The sequence below is a fragment of the Ornithodoros turicata genome, unplaced genomic scaffold (assembly GCF_037126465.1).
Source record: "Ornithodoros turicata isolate Travis unplaced genomic scaffold, ASM3712646v1 ctg00000746.1, whole genome shotgun sequence".
Classification (NCBI taxonomy): Eukaryota; Metazoa; Arthropoda; class Arachnida; order Ixodida; family Argasidae; genus Ornithodoros; species Ornithodoros turicata.
In genome coordinates this window covers 2,889,035-2,912,905 of record NW_026999400.1, presented here as the reverse complement: position 1 = coordinate 2,912,905, position 23,871 = coordinate 2,889,035, and the positions used below count along the sequence as shown (strand labels likewise).

General features: G+C 44.1%; 1 long non-coding RNA gene across 1 annotated transcript; it reads right to left on the bottom strand.

The window, feature by feature from the left end:
- Nucleotides 1-9,816: 9,816 nt before the first annotated feature.
- Nucleotides 9,817-21,348, bottom strand: LOC135374736 (uncharacterized). The gene is made up of 3 exons (XR_010417102.1): nt 21,251-21,348; nt 15,942-16,017; nt 9,817-9,874 (listed from the first exon to the last, which is right to left on the bottom strand). It is a non-coding gene; the product is annotated as an uncharacterized LOC135374736 (long non-coding RNA).
- Nucleotides 21,349-23,871: the final 2,523 nt, after the last annotated feature.

The following is a 23,871-nucleotide window of genomic DNA, read 5'->3' as shown; positions in this document are numbered from 1 at the left end:
AGATAAGTTGATTATTCCAACATTACACAATTAACCAATTTCTTATTAAGTAAACAGCATAGACATACGGAAATAATGAGAAACAAAACGATGAACAGCTAATAGAGAACCAAAAATAATCATGTAAACAAGAGGTACGCAAAGGATTAATAATTGAAAAAGAATCTATCAAAACGAGAAACATGCACGCACTTAGCACTCAATAGCAGAGAAACACTCTAAACGGCGCATCTGCCAACGTGTAAACAACAGTCACATGCAGTAAAATAATGAAAAATAATCTATCAAAACTATAAACATGCACGGATGAATAGCAGAAAAACATTTTGATGCACATGATGAATTTAATAGAGCACAGAGCTAATGCTGAATAGCAGAGAAACACCCTAAACGGCGCATCTGCCAACGTGTAAACAACAGACAGGAAAATATTATTGAAACAAGATCAACAGCTAATAGAGAACCAAAATCCAACACGTAAACAAGAGGTACACAAAGGATAAATAGTTGAAGAACAATCTATCAAAACCTGAAACATGCACGCGGCGCATCTAGCCAACGGTTAGACAACAGACAGATGCAGGAAAGTAATTGAAAAAGAATCGAACAAAACGAGAAACATGCTCGGATGAATAGCGGAGAAACACTCTAAACGGCGCATCTAGCCAACGGGTAGACAACAGACACATGCAGGAAAGTAATTGAAAAAGAATCTAACAAAACGAGAAACATGCTCGGATGAATAGCCGAGTAACACTTTGAACGGCACACCATCCACACGTAAACAATAGGTACATGCAAAGAAATAATGAGAAATACAATCAACAGCTAATAGAGAACCAAATAAATGCACCAAAGCAAACAAGAGGTACACAAAAGAAAATAATTGAAAAAACAATCTATCAAAACGATAAACATGCACGGATGAATAGCAGAAAAACGCTTTGAACGACGCATCTGCCAACATGTACTAAACAACACACAGGAAAATATTAGCGAAACAAACTATCAAACATTACAAATTGAAATGGAAATAATATATCTTTTGAACTATCATAAAATCAACCTTGCAACCTAACAATATAGAATTTTCGTCCTACTCAGGCACTATAAACATTACCTTGACATAGGTATCCAAACACGCAGTACAAACAAGCTTTACACAGTACAACCAGACTTGAGTCTGGTGGGGTCACTCTCTCCCTCTATACAGCCCAAAGCGAAGAATCCACACCTCTATTGTCAATCTACGGGGTGGGGAAACCCTCTCTCTTTTTCACATTCTTTCCTCCAAAAGGAAATATTCTTAGGACCGGTGTACAGAGACGAAATTTTTTTATTGATCGCAAATATAGATTGGAATTATTCGATTCTCAAGAACACAATAAGAATTCTATCAGCAAACAATAGCACGCAAAAAATCTAAGAATAGACTTTTATGTCAGTGCAAACTGGTTTTAGAGAAACATTATCTAAGGAAATGAGAAATATTATCGATGCAAACAATACTCAACCAATACGAGAAACGTTGTTGAAGCAATACAAACACGGCGACAACATATCAGAATAGAATACATTACAATGATGAGAAAGAATACAATTATTATTTCAATTATACACTTGGTGTATTTCGATAAATTACAGTTCTATTCCAGGCTCTGAAGTTTCCGTTTGTTGTCTTGATTGATGAGTTCCGAAGAGATCAAGTAGTTTATTCTGATTATTGGGCGCTTGAATCCAGCGTTGATTAACGCAGGTGATATGTTGTCGCCGTGTTTGTATTGCTTCAACAACTTGCACTTTGTCGCGATGAACTTGCACAGTCTCTTATTGATGTTTCCTTTCTTTGTATTAAGATTCTTGAATGGCGTACAAGAGAGTATTAGATGAAAATCTTCCGGCGGTCCACCACAATTGATATGTTTGTTGAGTTTCAATAAGTGATGATACATCAGACCTTGCACGACAATATTGAACTTCTGTTCATTCGACATCGTTGACTGATAGAATAAAATAAATGTATAGAGGCTCTAGTGGAATATATCACGTGATAAGATTTTTATATACTTTCCATTTCAACCGTTCGGTGTAATTTCAACAAATCCGTAATGAATCGTGCGATATAGACTGCTTGTATATGATAATTTGATCTGATTGCTTTCTTGATTAATGCAATACCCATTGCAATGATTACAATTACGTCTGGTCTATTGTATTTCAATTCTTCGTTAGCAAACCTCAAAAACTCCACCATCAATCCCAGTGGTCCTTCCGATGTTAACGTGCAAATATTTTTATAACTATTGTAGATTTGGCATACAAGTTCTCGCATCTTGAATTCCATAATTTGCACCATATCTCCGAATACGACCTCGTCTAGAACGTATTGAAATGCAGCGATAATTGAATCGTTTCGAGGCTCCTCCTTTTCGAAGCAGCTTTTTATCAGGTCCTCCCATGACCTATGGTAACGAGTACAAAATCCGTCCATCTCTTCAATTTATAGCAATTGCCTGTTCTGTTTTGTAGTGTGCCTCGACACTTAATTAAATCATATCGGTGCTAATTTTATTTATTAAAAATTTATTTTGTTATCGCGTTTAGAATGTTATTAATATCCACCTGACGTGAGAATTATGAAAGTCAATTTACAAAAAAGATGTGATGAGCGAGAAAAACCTAGAAGAACCCTCAATTCCCGGCTTGAGTTGTTGGAGTTAGTTTATGACTTTGACCATTACTATTGTGGGATCCTCCTTCTCCCTGCGGGGCGTAACCTTGGCAAAAGTGTATGGGAGCTCAGCTTCCCTCTCTCACTTTTTTTTTGTTAGTGGGCTCTGAATGAAAAAGATGTGTTCCTGTGATGTATCGCTCTGCTTGGTCAGAAAGTGTTTCCCTAAATTAATTACTGCTTTGAATTTGCTTCAGATGATCGCTCGATTGATATTAATAAAAATATTCTACTAGTTGGGGAAAGTATTTTTAAGTTGTGTGCGTTGATTTTCACTGTAGCAAACTTTTACATTAATTTGCATTTCAGATGAGTTGTTTGTGGCTTCTGCGTGTAGAAATTACTATTGCAAAGTTGTCATAAAACGATGTAATTTGATTCTCGTTTTCGAATGAGTATTGTTTCTATCGTTGAATAAATTTGACTTTCTCTTTTTGCTTCAGATATGCACTCGATTGATATTTTTTGTGAGTTGAGAATAATGTATGCATAATAGTTGTGTCAGATCTGAAATACATTAAAATGCAGCGTTTCTCGATTGGTCGATAATATTTCTCATTTGCTTAGATAATGTTTCTCTAAAACCAGTTTGCACTGACATAAAAGTCTATTCTTAGATTTTTTGCGTGCTATTGTTTGCTGATAGAATTCTTATTGTGTTCTTGAGAATCGAATAATTTCAATGTCTATTTGCGATCAATAAAAAAATTTCGTCTCTGTACAACGGTCCTAAGAATATCTCCTTTTGGAGGAAAGAATGTGAAAAGAGAGAGGGTTTCCCCACCCCGTAGATTGACAATAGATGTGAGCTGCATAGAGGGAGAGAGTGACCCCACCGGACTCAAGTCTGGTTCTACTGTGTAAAGCTTGTCTGTACTGCGTGTTTGGATACCTATGTCAAGGTAATGTTTATAGTGCCTGAGTAGGATGAAAATTCTATATTGTTAGGTCGCAAGGTTGATTTTATGATAGTTCAAAAGATATATTATTTCCATTTCAATTTGTAATGTTTGATAGTTTGTTTTGCTATTATTTTCCTGTGTGTTGTTTACATGTTGGCAGATGCATCATTCAAAGCGTTTCTCTGCTATTCATCCGTGCATGTTTATCGTTTTGATAGATTGTTTTTTCAATTATTTTCTTTTGTGTATCTCTTGTTTGCTTTGGTGCATTTGTTTGGTTCTCTATTAGCTGTTGATTGTATTTCTCATTATTTCATTGCATGTACCTATTGTTTACGTGTGGATGGTGTGCCGTTCAAAGTGTTTCTCTGCTATTCATCCGTGCATGCTTCTCGTTTTGATAGATTGTTTTTCAATTAGTTTCCTGCATGTGTCTGTTGTTTACACGTTGGCAGATGCGCCGTGTAGAGTGTTTCTCTGTTATTCAGTGTTAAGTGCGTGCATGTTTCTCGTTTTGATAGATTCTTTTTCAATTATTAATCCTTTGTGTGCCTCTTGTTCACGTGATGGTTTTTGGTTCTCTATTAGCTGTTGATCGTTTTGTTTCTCATTATTTCCGTATGTCTATGCTGTTTACTTAATAAGAAATTGATTAATTGTGTAATGTTGGAATAATCAACTTATCTTCCCTATTGCGCTCGAAAATGTTCATAACTGTCACAAAACAGGTGTACGTCTCCCGTCTTCAACAAATCAGGGCAGATATTATTAGAGCTGGTTGTTGGCTAGGAGCGTGCTATGCTGTGAAGTTAATTTTTTAATATATTTTCTGTGTTGGATTCATAAAACAAAGTAAGGTTTGTAGTGTCTCTTAGAATGAAAATTGTATGGGGTTCGACTAGATTAAGTCACGAGGATGATTTTATGATAGTTAAAATGATAGATTATTCTCCTCCTCTGTTGTTTTGATTAAGAATATCTTCTTTGGTTAAATGTAGTGTTATAGATTTTATTTCGTCTTGTGTTCGTGTCATTCTTGTCCCATGGTCTTCCAGGTTCTCTGCTGTCCACAATTAACTACATCTATCGGCACTCGTAATTAAAGCTCCACTATGGTGGTCACATATAATAATGTTAGACTTTTTATAATAAAACTTTTAATTTTGATTGTAATCATATTGATTAAAAATATCTTCTTTGATTAAATGTGTCATAATGGAATATTAGCTGTTGTGCATGAAGTTACGTACATCTGTCAGAATTTTGTAATTAAAACTCCGCTAAGGTGGTCATGTTAGACTTTTTATAACAAAACTTTTAATTTTGATTGTAATCGTATTGATTAAAAATATCTTCTTTGATTAAAATGTGCTACTCCTTCTGCTTAATTGAAAACTTGCGTGATTATCACTAATAAAAAATTGTGATACCCCTTCAATGCTATTGCATCAGAGTTTTGGCTAAGTTTTGCTCTTTCACGCAGAGTCATACCATAATTCCTGACACTAATGACTTTAATAAATATATTCTCACTTGTACTTTTGTGTATGGCTATCCTTTGCATGTAAACTGCCTACTGCACACCTGTTGTAGTGGGGAAAAAATTGCGGTTCAAGTCAGCCCAGGCTGAAAAATGTGAGCGGGTAAGCGCGCACGCAGCCCTCCCCCGCCGGTAAGCGCACGGACAACCATCCGGCCGCGCGCCGCGCGGGGAAAAATACGCTACGTTGGCCCAGACGCTGTGGGGTTCGAACCAGACACCTATGGAACGTACTCTCATCCGGTCCCCCTCCCAACATAATATTACTACTTTCCATCACGCACCATTCGGGAAATCCACCTCGCATCGGCGCACGGTACGCTATGGGACTCGACAGCGATATTAGAAAGGAAAGAAAATATTAATTTTCTCTTTATAGAACGCGCTGATCAAAAGCACTTTTTCAGTGGGGCGGACGGGGCGCTCCGTGGCGTCGGGTACAGGCAGGGCCCTGCCGATAAGTTCTGGCCAGTGTAGTACTCTACTTTGTACTTTGCCCATTACTGCACTTCAGTGTTCTGTGGGCCTCATAGAATGGTTGCCACAGCCGCCGTCAAATGCAACCGATCTATTCACACTGGTTTCTAAGGAACTGCCCATGGCTCGCTTCCAGGGTCATCATTGCACACTGCAATAGTAAGCACCAATACACTCTCGCCTACTTGTCTTTTTACGTCGCTCTATACGTATTTTTCAGAAAGATGCCTTCAAACTGATATTCACCGGATATTATTAAGCGTCGTTATCACAAGGAAGACTTTCAGAACTGGTATCCTCTATCCTCATTCATTAAAGTTACGTCGCCCCTTTTACTGGTAATTGTTTTCAAGATAGTTGAACACCAATGAACGAATATGCTTTGATGCAGAGCCGATAGAGAAGTCTGTAACGCGTAAAGGCACACTGAACGAACTTCGTACCTGACGAGGCAGGTACGTACTGACGAGGCAGGGAAGCGCGGACGAGCAGACAGTCCAGTTTGTGTGTGTCATTCTGTGTCTTCTCGTCCGCGCTTCCCTGACTCGGTTCGCTCTTTTCGTACCTAAGACCACTCGTACCAACTTCATTCTCATGTCAAAACCAAAGACAGATGTTTTTCACGAAAACACTTAATATGATCCATCATTTATATTGCAATAGTCATACAATTATTAACATCATTTGGTGAGATCAAACGCTTAAATACGCAACGGTCCTTCAAGCGTTCGTACAACGCCATCATTCATATCCGCACCTGAAGCCCAACATAGCGTCACGGTGAAGCACACTCATCCTCCCGACCCCAACCGGATGCACAGTGAGCAGTGAGCGCATTTCACATGGATGGAAGTCCGTTGCCGTAGCATTGCACGTACCGAACACATCGAAGTGCATTACTTGCAACCTCACCACAGAAGCTAATGTCATCATATAGTCGCCTTCATCTTTCTTCAACAATACTTCCACCGTGGCCAGGTTCAGAAAGTACAGTACGGAAGACCTGACCAAATAAGCACAGTCTTCAAGTTGATATGGCCTGCTTCCGAGCTTTGTTATCCTCCCGAACACGTCGGCCGGTTGGCGGAGGAGAACTCCAAGGGCATAGGAAAGTAACCCGATATTCACGAAGGTATTGTCTCTAACCTTGAGTGCGACAGTGAGGTTCCTGCACTGACGTAACCAATTGATTATAATAGCTGCTTGAAGGGAATCGCCACCATGAACCTTATCCGTGAAATCGTATTGCACTATGTCATTTCGCTTCTTGCTTTCTGCCCTCACAGCTGCGTCCGTGATGGCCAAGCCACTTGTTCTTAAGAAGAAGACAGTACTAATCGTCAAATTTTTGTTCAACAGATGTATCTTCCCCCAAGTCCTCCTGATAGCATTACGTCGTGCGTGGTTGGAAGGGTTTGACACTACGGCGATGATGACGTCTTGTTTACCAAACGGACAGATGTGCGGAGCACCCAAGAGTGGTTTCGGGTTGTAGTAGATAGCAGTATCGTCTTCGACGTCCCTTCCAGCAGGCTTGCGGTAAACGATGGATCGGTTAACAGGCGGCGGGACGCAGTTGAAACAGACCACCAGGTCCTGTGGAAGTAGAGTTCCAGTGTCGTAGTCTACTGCAGGTGCTGTGGAAGTTGCAGATACGCTGTAAGGTACCGATGTATTGAATATGAAGGGCTGGTAGAGGAGAAGACAGTACACGAACAATAGTGCGGTCGTGACGATGACAGCTCGCTTTATGGCAGGTGGATGTAATACGTGCAGTAATACGGTGTATGGTCCTCTACGTCCCCGCCGTACCTTGCGCCGGGCCATGCTCGTTTACACACAAACTATAGTGGACTGCTCAACCTTTGTAATGGTGCTTTTTCAGACTTGACGGTGTCGCAGGAGGGAAGAACAGCCAATGTAACAGCTATTAAGCGGATCGTCATATCATTCTGCTTATATCGGAATAGAACGCCTTCGTCACTTGAGACACTTCCTCTTCTTCTTCATCCTCGGGGAAATGGCCGTTATCTACTAAGGGCGTTAGACACTTCTTCTTCTTCAGACAGGGGGGACGCTTCTTTTTCCTCTTGTTCCCCATGTTGTGGTCGTTTTTGCTACTATCTGAAATGCCATTTCTATTTCCCATGTCATATGACAAAAACAGAAAAGAAAGTGGAGAGATCTGTCGAATAGTTGTAGAAAATATTGTGTTAACATTTTGAGGGTGTTCGAGGTTTATCTAAAAGGTGATGAGACTGGACGGCATCGCTCACAACCTGGCAACGCTGTATCCACTTGTTCAGTACCAGCCAGGACGTATATTCGTATTTTATGTTCAGTGCGAATATGAAAACTCGAAACCGCCAACCGAGTCAAAACCAACTCGAACCAACTTCGGAAACCGCCGCGCAACAGGAAGTACGTCACTGAAAATCTCAAGCACCCGGACGCTTGTCGCTGCTTCCATGCATCGAAATGAAACGGGTATGGCGGGCTAGTCCGCCATAAAGCGGGTGCGCGAAAAGCGTACCCGAGTCTCACACTTCCCGGTGCGCGAGTGGCGCTTGTGTCGCGTTAAGTGAATGGTGTCTGAAACACTCGCGCCTCGGGGCGCCTACTTAATGCCCCCAATGAACATACCGAAATCAGCAGCATGACCGAGTGAGTTAAGGCGTCTCGCTCGTTGATGTCGTGCTGACTGGGAGGCGGTGGGCTCGAATCCTACCACCGGCTGTGCTGTCTGAGGTTTTCCCTGGGTTTTCCGAAGGCTTTCCAGACTCAAATCCCCCTGAAGGCGGCCCAGAGCGCATACTAACCCCCCTGTCCCCCACTCCTTCATGCTGTGCTTTCTCCATCTGTCCTCATCTGTACGCCGCTCATAGCCACAGTTGCTTCGCGGCGCTAACACGAAAGTAAAAAAAAAAAAAAGAACATACCGCATTTGGTACTATTTTGTGTTGTTCTGTTTTACGGCATACCATGTGTTACTCATCAAGAATTCATGCCTGAACGACAAGCAGTCAAGAGGTGCATTCTTTTCGCTAGCACCTCCTGCACCGGATCTGAACTGAGTTATTCGCGTGCTGCACTTTCCTGTTGAAAAGAAAGGCATTACTAATAAAGTTCATTTCAGCTGGAAAGTGCAGCTCCCGAAAACCCACCTTGCGTGGAGTCCAAGGTAGTGCAGTCCAGTGCAAGTGAAAAGAACGCGCTTAAGGACAAGTCTACGGTGTCGTTGTACCTCGAAAGCCTCAGAGGAGGGGTTAACCGTGTCCGGCCGGCGATTTTGGGCTCCTGAATGTCGTATTACGTACGACAACTCCCCCTGTCACACTGCTCTGCAACTAGATTTCCTACCAACAATGCGATTCTAGATGTGCGCCTATTGATTACGTGAGCAATCCATTACTTACAACAGCTAAGAGACGGCCGTTTTCTGCCCCTCACCGATACTGCTTTTCTCTGGGTAGCCGTCTATTACTTGTTAAGGCGGAATCATTTCTTCAGAAATCTATGGGCGATTTTCGTTCGCACAAGACACGTGAACTATGGTGAGCTCACCATACGTGAACGCTCTAAACGATCATCATAACGTTGGTACTGCGTGTTCTCTTAGCTTTTCTCTAGTCAATGACGTATCTTTAGAGGACAAGGTTGAGCTGTTGATTTTTAGTAAATTAAAATTTGGTGCGTCTCGAACATGTGCTGCCATCTCGATAAAGTGTCGCACACTAAAATATTTGCGATTTCGGGCTCAATACAATTGAACGGAGAGTCCTGAAATTCTACAAAATGTGTCATTGACAAGGGTAAAGCGAGGAGAACACGCCAGTACTTCTGCTTTGACGATATTATACGCCGTTTCTGAGCGCTGTGCGAACAAATTTTCTCTATGGTCTTGCGAAGAAGTGATTCTCAAAGGGATATTTCTATCATTGAAACCTTTCACTGCAACTAATTCCCCGCTTACTTAGGGTGCCGTTCATACATATCCCTCTCTCCCCTTCCTGCTCCCCCTGCCGTTTCAGTGCTATCGTACCTAACGAGAAAATAGTTATATATAAATATTTATCTACAATATTATTTTACCCTCTTGATCTGTATCGTACCTTGTTCGCTTACCTTTCTGCTGCTGCCGTAGGTGACTACCGTTGCTTTTTTCTGAGAGTTCACTACTTCTTCCACGGTATAGGATTTGCCTAATTAGAGAACCTTGTGTGCCTGTACCGAGGAAAGTACTCTTCTTAAAGGCCAGATAATTGATGGTTCACTTTGTTTCGGTTTTCACATATATCCTTCGCAATGTCAGCAAACAATATCTTTTACGATTATAAATAGAAAGTACCTTCAATTCTATTGCGATATGCCTTTATTCCGAAATTCGATCAAATGAAATCGGTTTAGTAGTTCGTTTACCAGAAGGAGCAAGAACGCTTCCTTCTCATCCGATCAGGCGATTCGCAACCGAACACGTCAGCGAATGCGTCAAAGTGCGACAATGGTACATTCACTCTCAACTTTGCTGGGACAGCTGTTTTGTATCGTAGCCGATTCTTGACGTGTAACGGGCCACGAGCTGGCTCGCACAACGTTGTACCATAATTGATGAAAAAGAACTTCTGAAGCGCGGTACCAGATGGCCGCCCAGTTTTAGTCGCCCTAGTACCCTGCCTTTGTGCAAACTTGAGAAACACATTGTACAGCGGACGAAGTACAGCACCATCGGCTACGTTTTCATCCAAAAACAATGAAGTATCGAACCCGCCAAGCAACTTCGCATGTCGCTTGGTTTCTTCCGTAAAACTGTTTTGGATGCACCATGCACGACCCATGAAGTTTACTTTTGACGCATTGGACCACCATGTGCGAAGAGCACCGTCGAAGCCAATCGAGCTACCCCTGAGGTCCATCGCAGAAAACATGCCACGGATTACTGGAGATATCAGGAACGGTATGGAATTAGCTTCGAAGCGTTGAGAAATGCTGCTTGCGAACGCCACGGTAGCTGGTGAAAGCTTTATGATGTTCCGCTGAGGGTCGTAGGAGAACCCTGGTCGAAAAGCGGATTCTGTGTGTGTCGTTGGTTCGTTGAAATAATTGAGGTCAAGTGCGGTCCAGTACTGCGAACGCATAAATCGTAGTAGCCTGTAGTACGTCGAAAGAAAATTCTGTTGGTCTAGAGCTATAGGTGACGATGAAGAGCCTGGTAATGACAATTCGTCGTTCTCGGGAATCAACTGAATGCTCATGTGGTCCATTTTGAGAGCAGCAGTGTGTGACTCGTTTAAGGAAAGCCAGCTTGCTGAAGACGCAGTCTGTTTCATCTCGGAACGTACAATCTCTTTTATTATCTTGATATCTTCTGCTAATCCAGCCTCGCCCGTGACAAGGGAGAGTCTCTTGGACAACACCGTCGACCAAACTAGGGAACGTGCTCCAAAGGGATACATTCCTTCTAGCATACTCATACAGGCTTGGAGTCGCTCCGAAACACCATTTGCTAGTGGATGATGGTGACTGATGGGAATGACAAATCCTGCCTTATTATGTGGTAGCAGAGGGGAGATGTAGATGACCAGACGGTACCCGATATAGTTGACTAGGACACGCCGCTGTGTGCGGTTCAAGATACCAGAAAGGTGGTCAATGTATTTCGGGTCGAGCAGCACGACCTCGCGTGATGTGAGACGCGATGCTTCTTGAATAAAATAGGATAGGTAAGCTGTCCAATCCCAACCGCGCATTGGTCTAAGCATAGTGAGAGGCTTGATGTCCTGAAGGGTAGCTACGCTCCGAGCCGAGTGATCCGCGGCGTCTGACATCATCTGTTCCAGTCGAGCAATCTCAAGCGCCAGTGTGCGTGTCAGCGGGTTTGGCCTTTTTAACAGTGACAACACTTTGTACACAAACTCGACATACGTACCCAGCAGTTCACTGGGAAATAATGTTTCGAACCGACGTATGAACATAGGAGGAGAGTCTATGTGCAACTGCAGCTCCCGGTGGAATCGTTGTTGCCGCAACATTACCTTCACGAACGTTGATAGTCCTAATAGCTTATCGGTGACCTTAGCGACGTCATGGGGTTTTGTGTCTGGGATGTCGCTGACGTATGGCCAACCTGGTATGTTGAGATCAGCAAGTATTCCATGGAGAGCTGTCCACTCTGTGTCCTTCTTGCGTCCGTCCATGCAGCCTTGAGCCAGAAAAGCTGCCTGGTTAACGAAGGAAGTCAGTGTTCTATTGAACGAATACTTTCTCAGGTAATTCCAAACGTCATTCATAACAGCAGCGGAAGCCCGAATTAAATAGGAAGACTGGTTCACGCTGCCGTTAAACCAATTCGCAGAGCACACATGTCCGTAGAAGTCATCGCAAGGGTTTACAGAGTTGTTGAGCTTGCCTGATAAGTACTCTTCATTCCATTCGCAACCAGATGACGTACATAACACGGGCTGCTGCGCCACGCCTGTCGCCAAAGAGCTGTCCATGGCAGGCAGTTCAGATCGTTTCCCTGGGTCCGTGTACTGAACATGAAACTCTTCACCGACGAATTGAATATAAAAGGCAGCTGCCCCCACCAGCAGAATAATTATACCGAGAATAAACGATATGCAGAGAATAAGAGAACAGTAATTCCAGCTGACCTTGCAGAACCTCTTAGTGTTCGGCGCCATGCTTTCATGAGTGGTATCGTTCCCGCATGGAGCTGTTGGACCAGAGATGTATTTCAAGAGTAGTGTCCCTAGTGATCCATCATCTACAGGGGATGTAGTTGGTGCAACTATAACGAAGGTCGGGTTTAGCGTTGGTGTTCCACTGCGCTTGCAAGATGCCTTCTGCAAGTTTCGACATTGTTTCGGCTGAGGGAGCGGAATGTGTTGGTGAGCGAGACTTGGCCGAGCGTTAGAAGGGATGAAAGATCGGAACACTTGGTCGTATGGAGTTGGATATGCCAAGGCACGACGACGTCTCCGACGTGGAGACGCAGCGCGGCGATGCTCGTATTTCGAGAAGGAAGATACGCTGGTGTCTGTCAGATTAGCTGTTGACGATGTCCTGGACATGATGAATGACGCAGATGGAAGGAATGAAATGTTACCTGAACGTGCCCATGAACACTAATATCCAGCGCGTGTTGCGCCGTTGTCCGCTTCCTCTTGATTAATCTTCTTTCATTTCAACAGCAACAGACGTCGTGCAGTTCACGGTGCCGCGCAAAAGGAAAAACTGGTTTATATGGTAAGGATACGTCATATGAACTCTTGAGCAATTATAATTCTTCGAAACGAACTGTGCCGCTTTACAACACACTGCTGTGGAGTTTGGCATAGTAGTGTGGCTGCTCCAGGTCTCACAAGGGTGCGTTCGGAAATAGGACTCGACCGACCCGAGAGTCGAAAGAGTCAACTCTAGGTGGGCAAAAATGTCGAGGTACGACTCTCGTGACGTCACGACCCCCGTTCTAAAATTGAAGAGTTTATAGCTGGAGTTGCTCGAGACCGATTCTCAGCGACTCTCCCCTTGATGAGGGTCGTTGGAGTCGGTGACGTCGTACGTAGTCTGCTTCACAACACCGCGCGAAACAGACGACAGCTTTGAGCGCTTGAGCTGAAACAGTATCACTTTTTCGTGATGGAAAATCAAGTATACATGTGCGCATACTGCGACGTGATGTTTCCTTCGATGACAGATGCGACACTACACGTTACGGAGATACATAAGAACTTAACCCAGTCAACACAACACCGCAAACTTAACGGAGAAAATGCGCTCGCAATCCACAAAATTAACGTTTAAAGGGACTGTAAAGTGAAAATTAACCCCCCATATTTTTGCGCACTATCCTGCACAACATCATTGTTTGATGACACACAGAAAGCATTACCTCTCGTTTCGGCATACTTTTTACGTATAAATATTTTGAAGATTGCCGGACATGGACGGTGCTTCCAACCAACGGCGAAAAAGAGTAACTTGCGTTTTCGGGTCAAGGGCGTCCAAGGATTGGTCAACCCGTACCACGTGAGAGTTAATTTTGTAGAGAACAAAGTTGACGCACATTATCGTTACAGCTAAACGTCGTTTTAAAAATGACTTTCACTTCCATAGTTTCTACTTTAATAAAGCATTCAGCTACTTTGCCGCTACGAGCTGCGATCCGCCGCGCCGTCTGCAAGGCCGTCTGTGTTATCGCGTTTATTGTCTACGCCGTGGGCGGTCATGTTGGTCGCGCGAAACGGAAAGTGAAAGTCAGTGACTTGTCTGTCGCTGCTGTGTCACGTATTGGAAAGACCTACATATGCCTGGTGTACGTTCTGGTGTCCGGGGATGCAAAAGTCGTTTATCTTCGACGACGGGAGTTTTCTACCACAAGATTCGTCGACAAAATAATATTGGACGCAACTGGGCATTGCGGTCTACATATAGCCGTAGAACAAATAATATTGATGCAAGTGGGCAATATGGTCTACATATAGCCGTCGACCAACGACTATTGGCTGAAAACTGCTAATATTGTTATCCGTCGACCAAATAATATTGGATGCTACTGGGCAATATGGTATGCATATATGTGAAATGCCCTACTCAATACGCCGTTACATCCAGCTACCTCCCGTATAGACGATACGCTTGTCCGAAACAGTCAACATCTGGCAGTCCCACTGTAACATGCACTGTAACTCAGCTGGTACAGCTGATGCAAACAGCCGTCATCTTGCTGTGCGATGCCAATCGGTTGTAGCTGCGGAATAAAACGAAACGACTCAGAGCGTGTGGTCGTTTCAGCGAAATCGCGCGTCCTACTAAGCGTAATGCGCATGCGCGACACTCGGACAGGTCGTTTCATTCGAGCGAAAATGTCGGTTAGTCCCTAATGACAATGGAAGCTGCAGGTCTAGTAAAAAACGCAATGTCTGATAGAAAGTTAACGTTCTGTAACGCAAGGTGCCTTGAAGCTACTGCAGATGCATTCGAGATGATGGTGCGTGTGTACGTCAATGTCACGAAAGTGTTTCGCTCCTTTGTACCCTAGGAGTGGGTTGTAAGGCTTTGAGTCAACTGAGATCCCAATGAAGGCTTCCGAGGGATGTTTCATATCGGTAATTCTCGGGGACTATAGCTGGATCCTTGAGCAAGGCGGGCACTGCAGCTGTTCTATACGTTTTTAGGGCGATGTAGTATTGTTCTTGCATAGCGATGCAACGTAGATCAGTTAGACCTGCACAAAAAAGTAGTGAAGTGAAGTAATATCAGAGAGAATGTAATATGAGAAAAAAGTGAAGTAGTATCACTTTTAGTGGCGGATATTATTCCGGATAATGAATTATTATTACACGGACTCATGGCATTATTACGGAAGAATTGCCATGTTTCGTGCTAAATGGGCTTGCCAATAGAGGCAGCCCATATTGTTCTAACGGGGAGCTTGGTTACACTTTTCATGTGGGACCAATATTGGCAGGCCATATGGGGCCGATAATGGCGAACCAGGCAGCCCACATTGGGCCAGTATTGGCGTGCTGCCTGGGATATGGTCCACCTTCAAATGCCATATTGGCACAACACTTTCAGGTGCGACGAAAGTAATATGGGCTGCAGAACTGCTGACAGGCGATTCCAGACAACCGTGTCGCAAGCACTGCCTTGATTAGGCCTATATTGACTCCCCATTTACCCAATATAGGACCAATGTGAGGCCAATATTGAGCTGCTGCCTCGGCAATGTCGGGTGTATACATTGACAATACTGGAACTGAATATCGGCTGCCAATATTGAGTTTTGCTTGGGCAAGGTTGCAATTGTAAAATTGGGCCAACATTGGGAATCTGGGATAGCTATATTTGCCCAGCTTGAGACCCACATTGGGGTGCTGCGCCTGGCTGGGCTGTGACTGTTCATAGAGGCAGGTTCGCTGTTTCTAACTTAGAAAGTTCCGAAACGATATTGAACAAGACTCACGTTGAAACAACATACACTAAACATGTAACACAAAAGTACAGATCGAACAAAATGATCACCTGAATCCTCAACTCTATCGTCATCTCTCACTATCTACAAGTAGCACTTGGGCAGCTCCCAGCCTACTGACCTGCATCAGCCCCTTCGTCATCGCCTCATCATCGTCGCTTTATGTGTGTAGGGGTGGGGGGGGGGGTACAAAATGCGACGCATCAACGTTGTTTTGAGCACATTTGCCACGCGAAATTGGGAAGAAAAACTGTCGCAGGAAAAACGTTGTGCAATCCACATTCTTTGTGGTGTAATTGCTGTAAAGAGAATCACCTTCGCGCTAACGTAGCCCTCTTTGCTGTTGTCAGGTCAGCAAGGAATGTGCCCTGTAGAAACGCTGTTGACTCACCTGTAAAAAAAAACCAACGTTGTTTTCATGAGCAAATTTGCCACGCGAAATTAGGACGTAAGACTATCGCAGGAAAAACGTTGTGCAATCCACATTCATTGTGGTGTAATTTTTGTAAAGAGAATCGGCGTCGCGCTAACGTTCCCCTCCTTGCTGTTGTCCAGTCACCTACGTTTCTGTGCTGCAGTGTGTGCGTTTATAGTATCGCCACTTGAGACGAAACTCCCCAATAATCATCATCATCAAATAATGTTGTAGTTGTTGCATCGAGGGCGTGCAGTTGAATCCACATGTAAACGTGATTCAACTAAAATGGATATCCGTCTGCATAAAAAGGATTCAATCAGACTCCAAGTCCTTCTGCAGAGAGGTGATTCAATCCCCATCGAAATCCCTCTGCAAAAGCGTGATTCAATCAAAATCCGAATCCCTCATAAAAAAAGGGATCGAGTCAAATCCGAACCCCCTCCTCATGAAGAGGATTCAGCCCAAATCCCTCTTCGAGAACGTGGTCCAATCTAAATTCTATCCATTCATTGTCCTCCAATCAAATCCAAATCAGATCAACATTCCTCTTATGTGGATTTAAATCAAACCCGGGATTTCAAATCGGCGACACTGCTGCAGACTACACCTGAGATACCTCAGAGCTGAAGCGATATTTTGCAACACACAACGAGTGGTCTCAATATTATTGCCACAGGCTCGCCGGGCTCTTCAACTAAGGCGCGCCCAGGTGTTGCCCATTTATTTCACCAAGGGTGACGCGGGGCGAATGCTGAACGAGTTAAAACAAAGAATGTGCAATACCTCCTGGCTAACAGGATCGGCTCGGGACTCGCTTCTGTATAAGGTCGACCCAGGGTTACGCTTTCGAGTACCATCTTCCTTTACGCGACAAACGACAACTGTCCTACATAGGCTACGGCTCAATGTACCGTACAGCGCACGTCTCCTCTTCAAAATCGGAAAGCGAGACTCTCCGAACTGTAGTGAGTGTGGCGTTGTAGAGGATGTAGAACACATCCTTCTCAGGTGTCAGAAGTACGTCGATGCTCGAAGGGCATTAGAGACAAGCCTCTCTCGTTTGGACTCCCGAGCCTTCGACATCACGAAACTATTAGGTTCTCCTTCGTCCGACAAGGCGCTAAGGGCACTTGAAGACTTTTTGCATGCAACCGGGCTTATGGACATCCTATGACACGGTGAATGTGTGATGTGTCCTGTGTGTGCCCCCGGTGATTCCGCCACTTTACTCTAACTTGGGCGCAGCTCTTGAACTTTTGACCTACATGTTGAACTCAATTATCATCTCTGTTCGTCTCTGGACATCATCCTTTTGCGTTTTCATCATCTCATCATCAGATTGAACTTTCTGTATTAAGTGTACTGGGGTAGCCAGTTTGACTTCGTCGAAACTTACATCCCCATTTTTTTTCTTTATTCACATCACATCACATCACATCACGCCACAGGAAAAAAAAAAAAGAGAGAGAGAGAGAGAGAAATCCGGTTGAGGTTCTACTTTCGCGCAAAACAACGCGCCATCTTTCCTGCCTGCTTTATCACTCCCGTGTTCCAGCTTTGAGGCAAGCACGCGAGATGGCGGCATGGTTCTTTACGCGCGGTTTTAGATGTGCCTCCGTTTTGACTGAAATGGATCACAATCACCTTATATAGGCTTCCAGTACCTGAAGCCGCAAGACGACAGGTAATTATGTCTGCAACTAAACATGGGCGACCAACTTACGCCAGTCTACGTTTAACGTTATGTTCATAATCCAACAATGCGTAATTATTGTCCACCGAAATGATGTTCTGCTACGAATTATACCTGGTTTCGTGACATTTCATCGAACAATGCCGTTTCGTCAAAAAATTGACGTTTCATCGAATCTGTGGCTGCCGCTTTTTCTTGCAGCAACGTGTGAAATATGTAAAAGGCTCTCCTGACCTAGGACAGACATCGGTGAAACCATAGATCGAGAAGTTACCCGTCAAAAAGATCTCGTTACGAGTTAAGTTACCGTGTGAAAAATGTAACTAAGTTAATGACGAAGTTCTTCAGCCTGAAATGTATCTCGCAGTTACGGAGTTACTTAAAAAAAGAACGAGTTACTTCCAAGTTACTTCGGACACAAAATATCACTACACAGGTGCAGCTCGCGTGAGCAGTTGAGTTCGACCTTGAGTTGCCGACGGAGGAGGCCTTTTGGGCAGCCACAAAGTTCCCGCCCAGTTAGCGAAGAAGAAGAAGAGTGCAGCACGCTTAAATCGTTTTCGTTCATGTCCAATAATTCAAACGCGTTGCATCTTACACCCAAAACGCACTGTCACAGACAATCTGGATCGGTCGGCAATCCTAGTCGGCGGAATCCTGCTGGTCACGCCGTACCGTCCGTAGTTCACGTTTGTGATCTTCGTTTTCATTTGCAGCCGTCTGGTGGACGCTTTGCACAATACTTCCAGAAGTTTCAAATTAAAAGAAAACACTGGTCCAGGATGTCCACTTGAAAGAAATTCGCATTAATACAAATGCGATTTCATCTGTTTCGGCGTTTGTCGATGTTGTTTTCTTCGTGCGGGCCGCTGTCATCGCCGCAATCTTGCCAAAGGTCCCCCAAGGTCGCCATTTTCCCATGTATTTGTTCCTATCCCGATGCGTGCAATGCTGGAGGCCGCCCTTAGATACCCCATTGTTACCAGACGTTGGCTTGCGTTTGATTGTAGCGCGCTAAAGATCCAGTTGAAGCACAATCCAAGCCAGGCCAAGTCACCGAATGAGAAATGGACGACTGCGCCTGCGGCGCCTGGTACGACAGGTACGCTATGTGATGCACGCAGCCGAGCACTAGATCCTTCCGATCGCTCAACACGTTTAAAAACGGGACCAAAAAGTGAAACACGACACAGAAAGTTGTTATACGCGTTTTATTTGGACATATAAAGACTAGATTCATTCGCAGAAACAACAAAAACATTTTGCCGCTAAACTTAGCGCGCTGAAGTGATCCGGAACGGCAACAGTGGGGTATCTAGTGGCGGCCTTCTTCGTTGCACGCTTTTCCGATGTGAGTTTCGGGGACCTCTTGCCAGCCCAGAACCGGCAGTGCGAGTATAGCGAGAAGACGAAGAAGTGAAAAGAAGCCACTGCGCCTGCGCCGAAGTTTGTAACCATGTTCGCGAACGGGAGACACGTGTCTGCGTTGTTGATCTCTGTCGCCGAGACTGGCTTTGTCCGCGCACCTGAGAACGATCACAATCGCTGCATAATCACGATTGCACGCGATGTGGAGTGTGTATCAGTGCGTTTTGGGTATTACTCCCTTACATCACCGTCCTATTTATGTGTGTGTCCATGTGAGCGCACAATGGTTCAGCTTCATTTCAATGGCAGCAGTTCTTACTTCCTGAATAGAATACTGCCATTGGTTGAATATCACGTTTTACGGCATAAAATGCCATGAAGGAACCGGAGAGAAAGCAAGAAAATATGTGGACGTGAGTGAAAAGCGAATTAAAAGTAACTTGGAACTTAGCTTAAGTTACTTTGGCAAAGTTACCTGAAAAAGAAACGAGTTCTTCTGAGAGTTATCACGGCGCAAAAGTACCGAGTTAAGTTACAAGTTACCAAAAAAAGAAACTTAGTTACAGTAACGAGTTACTTGTAACGAGTTACCTTGAACTCTGGGTGAAACGGCGGTCGACGAAAAGGCGTTCGATGAAATGGCGTTCGATAAAACGGCGTCGATGAAACGATGTTCGGTGAAATGGGCGAACACCCTTACATATATACATTGTGATCAATATCGAGCTTCAGCGAACAGTCAGTTTGGGTAAACAGCGAAATCTGCGTGGTCTTAAAACAACATTTTAGTGGATCTTCTTCTCCTGTCTCAATTGATAAGTTTTAACTTTTCAGTCTGCTGTATACGCGATACGATATACAGGGCGCTTTTTTTTTTTAAATCGTTTACATAATGTTTACAGCGACAAGTGTTAAGGGCTCAATTTCGTGAAGATCCTGTCCCGTACGTCGCATCGCCGAAACCCTTCTCTCCCTTGGTGTGTACTGTCATCAAGTAGGAGAACTATACCGGAATGATTAGCAAACTTTATTTCCACGGGCAGTACTACAAGCAATAGCTATGGACACCGTTTCGTCGATGCTTTTCTATACTTATAGCTCGCCTAATTCATAGAGTGATGGAAAGTAAGGGATTCGACAAAAAACGAAGAAGAAGAAGAAAATAAACATGTCCGTGGCAGTTTTTATGCCAGTACCCGCAACTGTAAATGCTCATAGCACTTTAAAAGTATGGTCATTTCTTCTCATATTCGCTCCAGGGTATTCTCAAATGTTGACACGCTCCAGTTTCACCGCCAACAAATTATGGTGCGCTTCTAGAGGAACTACCTCTTCCCACTTCTGCAACGTTACTACAACCGTGGTTTCCTAACCGCATTAGGCGTCGTCAAAACTTTTACGATTTCTCTCGCTAAAAATAGAACTCATCAACTATAGCGTTTACAAGTAATGGTAGAACTGGCGTTGTATCCTTCACTCGTAAACTCTTATACCCTCAGAATTCCGACTATCGCGCCATCTGCCTCATTTTTCGGTGTTGAAAGTTTTTTACTACGCGGAATTCGTTGAGACGGACGATAATTACGCTCTATTTCACTCGCTAGGGTTCGCTAAATTTTGCTACAATAATAGGCTAACCCTGTTTCTACGCAGCAAGCATGCCACGCTGACAAGCACAACTACCACCAAATAAAACCAAATAAAGGTTTACCAAATCAAAAACCTTTATTTGGGGTAGAAGCATGGAACGGTTGCAGTTTGTTTCCTGATGTTTGGCTAATGGTATATGTACTAATTTTGTATAGCGTTCTGTACAGAACATTTTTCAGGACTCAAGAAAAGGAAAACACTTCCTGCGTTAACTTTCATCGATACTTTTTCAAGCTTCTGTGTGAGACTTCAATTGAAACCTCGAATGCACTTGAGCGTTTGTAATGACATCATCGTGATAACAGAAGTAATAACATTTCAATAGCAATATTTTAGTAATAATTATTGTAATAAGCTAAATAAATAAAGTAACGCAGTATAACATTACACTAACACTACGATCAATTCTAAACAGCATAATCTGAAATAATGTTTAACACAAGCTCTTCAACAGTCAAGAACAACATTTTGAAAATATTTTGTGATCCACGGTACCATGTCTCGGTGTGAAGGATTAGTTAATGGTGTTGCGACTCAGCGAGCCACCTGGTTGCATTGCCACGTGCAGCTCAGACTTTCTCGACCCCAGAGCACCATCGTCCAGACATACCCTTTGTGATGAAAGATAATGTTGTTCCAGCCTCAGAACATCAGTTTATCTCTTGTTCAACAGGTGCCGCTTGCGTCGATTTCCGTCGTATGAATGTGTGTATGAGTGAGCAAAAATGTAAGAGTGAAAGGAGGGTGAGTGAGAGTGAGTGGCTGGTTTGTCGTCCCTTCAGTGACATCAGTTTCCGGTCTGTTTGTTTAAAAGCGCTGGGCTCCAGCAGCTAGTTGTCTATTCTCGGCTACACAGCGAACATGTAATAAACCTCTGTTGTTGTTGTTGTTGTTGGAGACGGACCCCTGCCTGACTACCTCCGCTACGCTACCATTTGTATCCCGGATCCCAACAATGGTGATGGTCGGTGTCAAGGCATGACGTCGCAGCGGACTGACTATAGGCATCCCATCGTAACCATGATTTACATGGGATGCTCTGCAATGAAAGTCGAATGATCAAGGTGAATTATCTGATATATTTTTACCCGAACTTGTTCCTTTGTGTCTCCAAACTAACTCACAAGAAGACGGGTTATGTAGTGCTTCAGCGCTGCAGGGTCGTGCAGCATGGACCCATATCAGAGTTCAGCGTCCTTTCATTCTTCGTTTTTGTCTAGCTCCAACTCAAAATAACTGCCATGTCATGACGCATATTTTTTTTATTGCGTGTTAGCACCGCGAAGCAACTGTGTGGCTATGAGCGGCGTACAGATGTGGACAGACGGAGAGAGGACAGCTGGAAGAAGTTGTGGGCAGGGGGATTAGTATGCGTCCTGGGCCGACTTCAGGGGGAACTGTGCCGACATTCGTCTGGGAAGTCTTCGGAAAACCCAGGGAAAACCTCAGACAGCACAGCCGGCGGTAGGATTCGAACCCACCACCTCCCAGTCTACAGCACGACCTTGGTTACCACCAACGAGCGGACGCCTTAGCCCACTCGGTCATGCCGCTGGTGACGCAGAAGATGCTGCATCTTCCGACCACTACGTTCATTAACTCGAAAGCAATGTGCGTCTCCGAGAAACTCAGATCTTCTTCCCGGTCATTTGTGTCTCTGGTGCAATCTAACGACACAACAAACCGAAATAAAGATACACTGTACTCGTGGCCGACTTTTCCTTGTTTATGCGTTATTCCTCACTCTGCTTTTTCTTCTCTGAGCAAAGCAGCTTCTCCAGTCATCAAAAAGGAAGGACACGAAAACACGAAACAGGCTGACTGAGTCCTTCCGGGCATCTTTCTCTCGACGTGATCCCTTTTTTGCTGTGTTGTCATCGGTACAATACAGCGTCAGTGCTCTGTAATCCGAACGACGCGGGAACCCTCGCGCTTGACTTCCCAAGGGAATGACACGGTGGGACCTCGAAAGCAACTGCATGTCGAGAGGCAGCTAGACCATGTTGACGAGATGTCATACCATTTATTGCACGGGCTGAGAGATCATGGTTATTGCCGTGTTTCAATAGCCTCAAGATTTGATTGCTTGAGTAAAAGTTACGGACGTGGTGGTTTCAACCGGTTGTCGCATTCAAGTGAATTTACGCATTATTTTAGCGAGGCTAGCTATGGAAGCGACTTGATGTGTGTTGCGCATCTTGGTGCTAGGCTGTGGATGTGCTAACATGTCTGCTACGAGTCGACTAGAAATAGTGAGCATCTGAAAAGTGCAAACAAGCACTTATACAATTTTGATAACAGAAGGCGCATGCGTAACACGCAAACACATGAATGGGATGGTGATATGGTGGGTCATTCACAGCCGTTATGGCGGCACACTGCCCCATTGCGTAACGTTCATTGCGCATTGCACATGCGTAGTTGTACCGCATAGCAATACGAAGCGTATTCAAGCACATGTTCCGGAAACCCGCATACGCGTATGACACTGCATAAAGGGCACATTGGTGTAAAATAAGTCAATAAGGACTGAGGCTTCAGTAGCTGTGGAAGAATAGGGACCAATGTTATCATCCTTCATCCCATAAGAAGTTCCGAAGGTGACTTCATACCTTCTGTTGAGTTGTTTCAGTAGTCCATAAGTACAAGGAAAAGATCCGTTCCATCCTCAGCTGCCTTGATCAGTGAGTGCTTGAGAGTCTGTACAGTTCATTCAGCCACACAATTTCATTTCGGGTTGTACGGTGCCGTTGAGTTGCTCATTATATCCCAATTTGACAGAAAATTATTTAATTCCAATGAATCGAGCGGGGGACGATTGCCACTGATCATCCGGTAACCCGAACCTTGCACAGACTGTTTTTAGAGCGTTGATCAGTGCAGGGGCGGATGTTGATCTCATCCGTTGCAGCTCGACAAACTTGCTGGAGTAATGCACAATGAGCAACTAGGTTATACCTTGTAGATGAAAGAAATGCATTCCTAATGACTGCCAAGAGCGAGCAGAGATATTGGAGTTTTCCAGGGGTTCCCTCTGGCTATTCCTGTGGTACTGTTGGCAGGTCTCGCAGTCAGCAATAATGGTTTCAATGTCACGGTTCATGTTTGGCAAATAG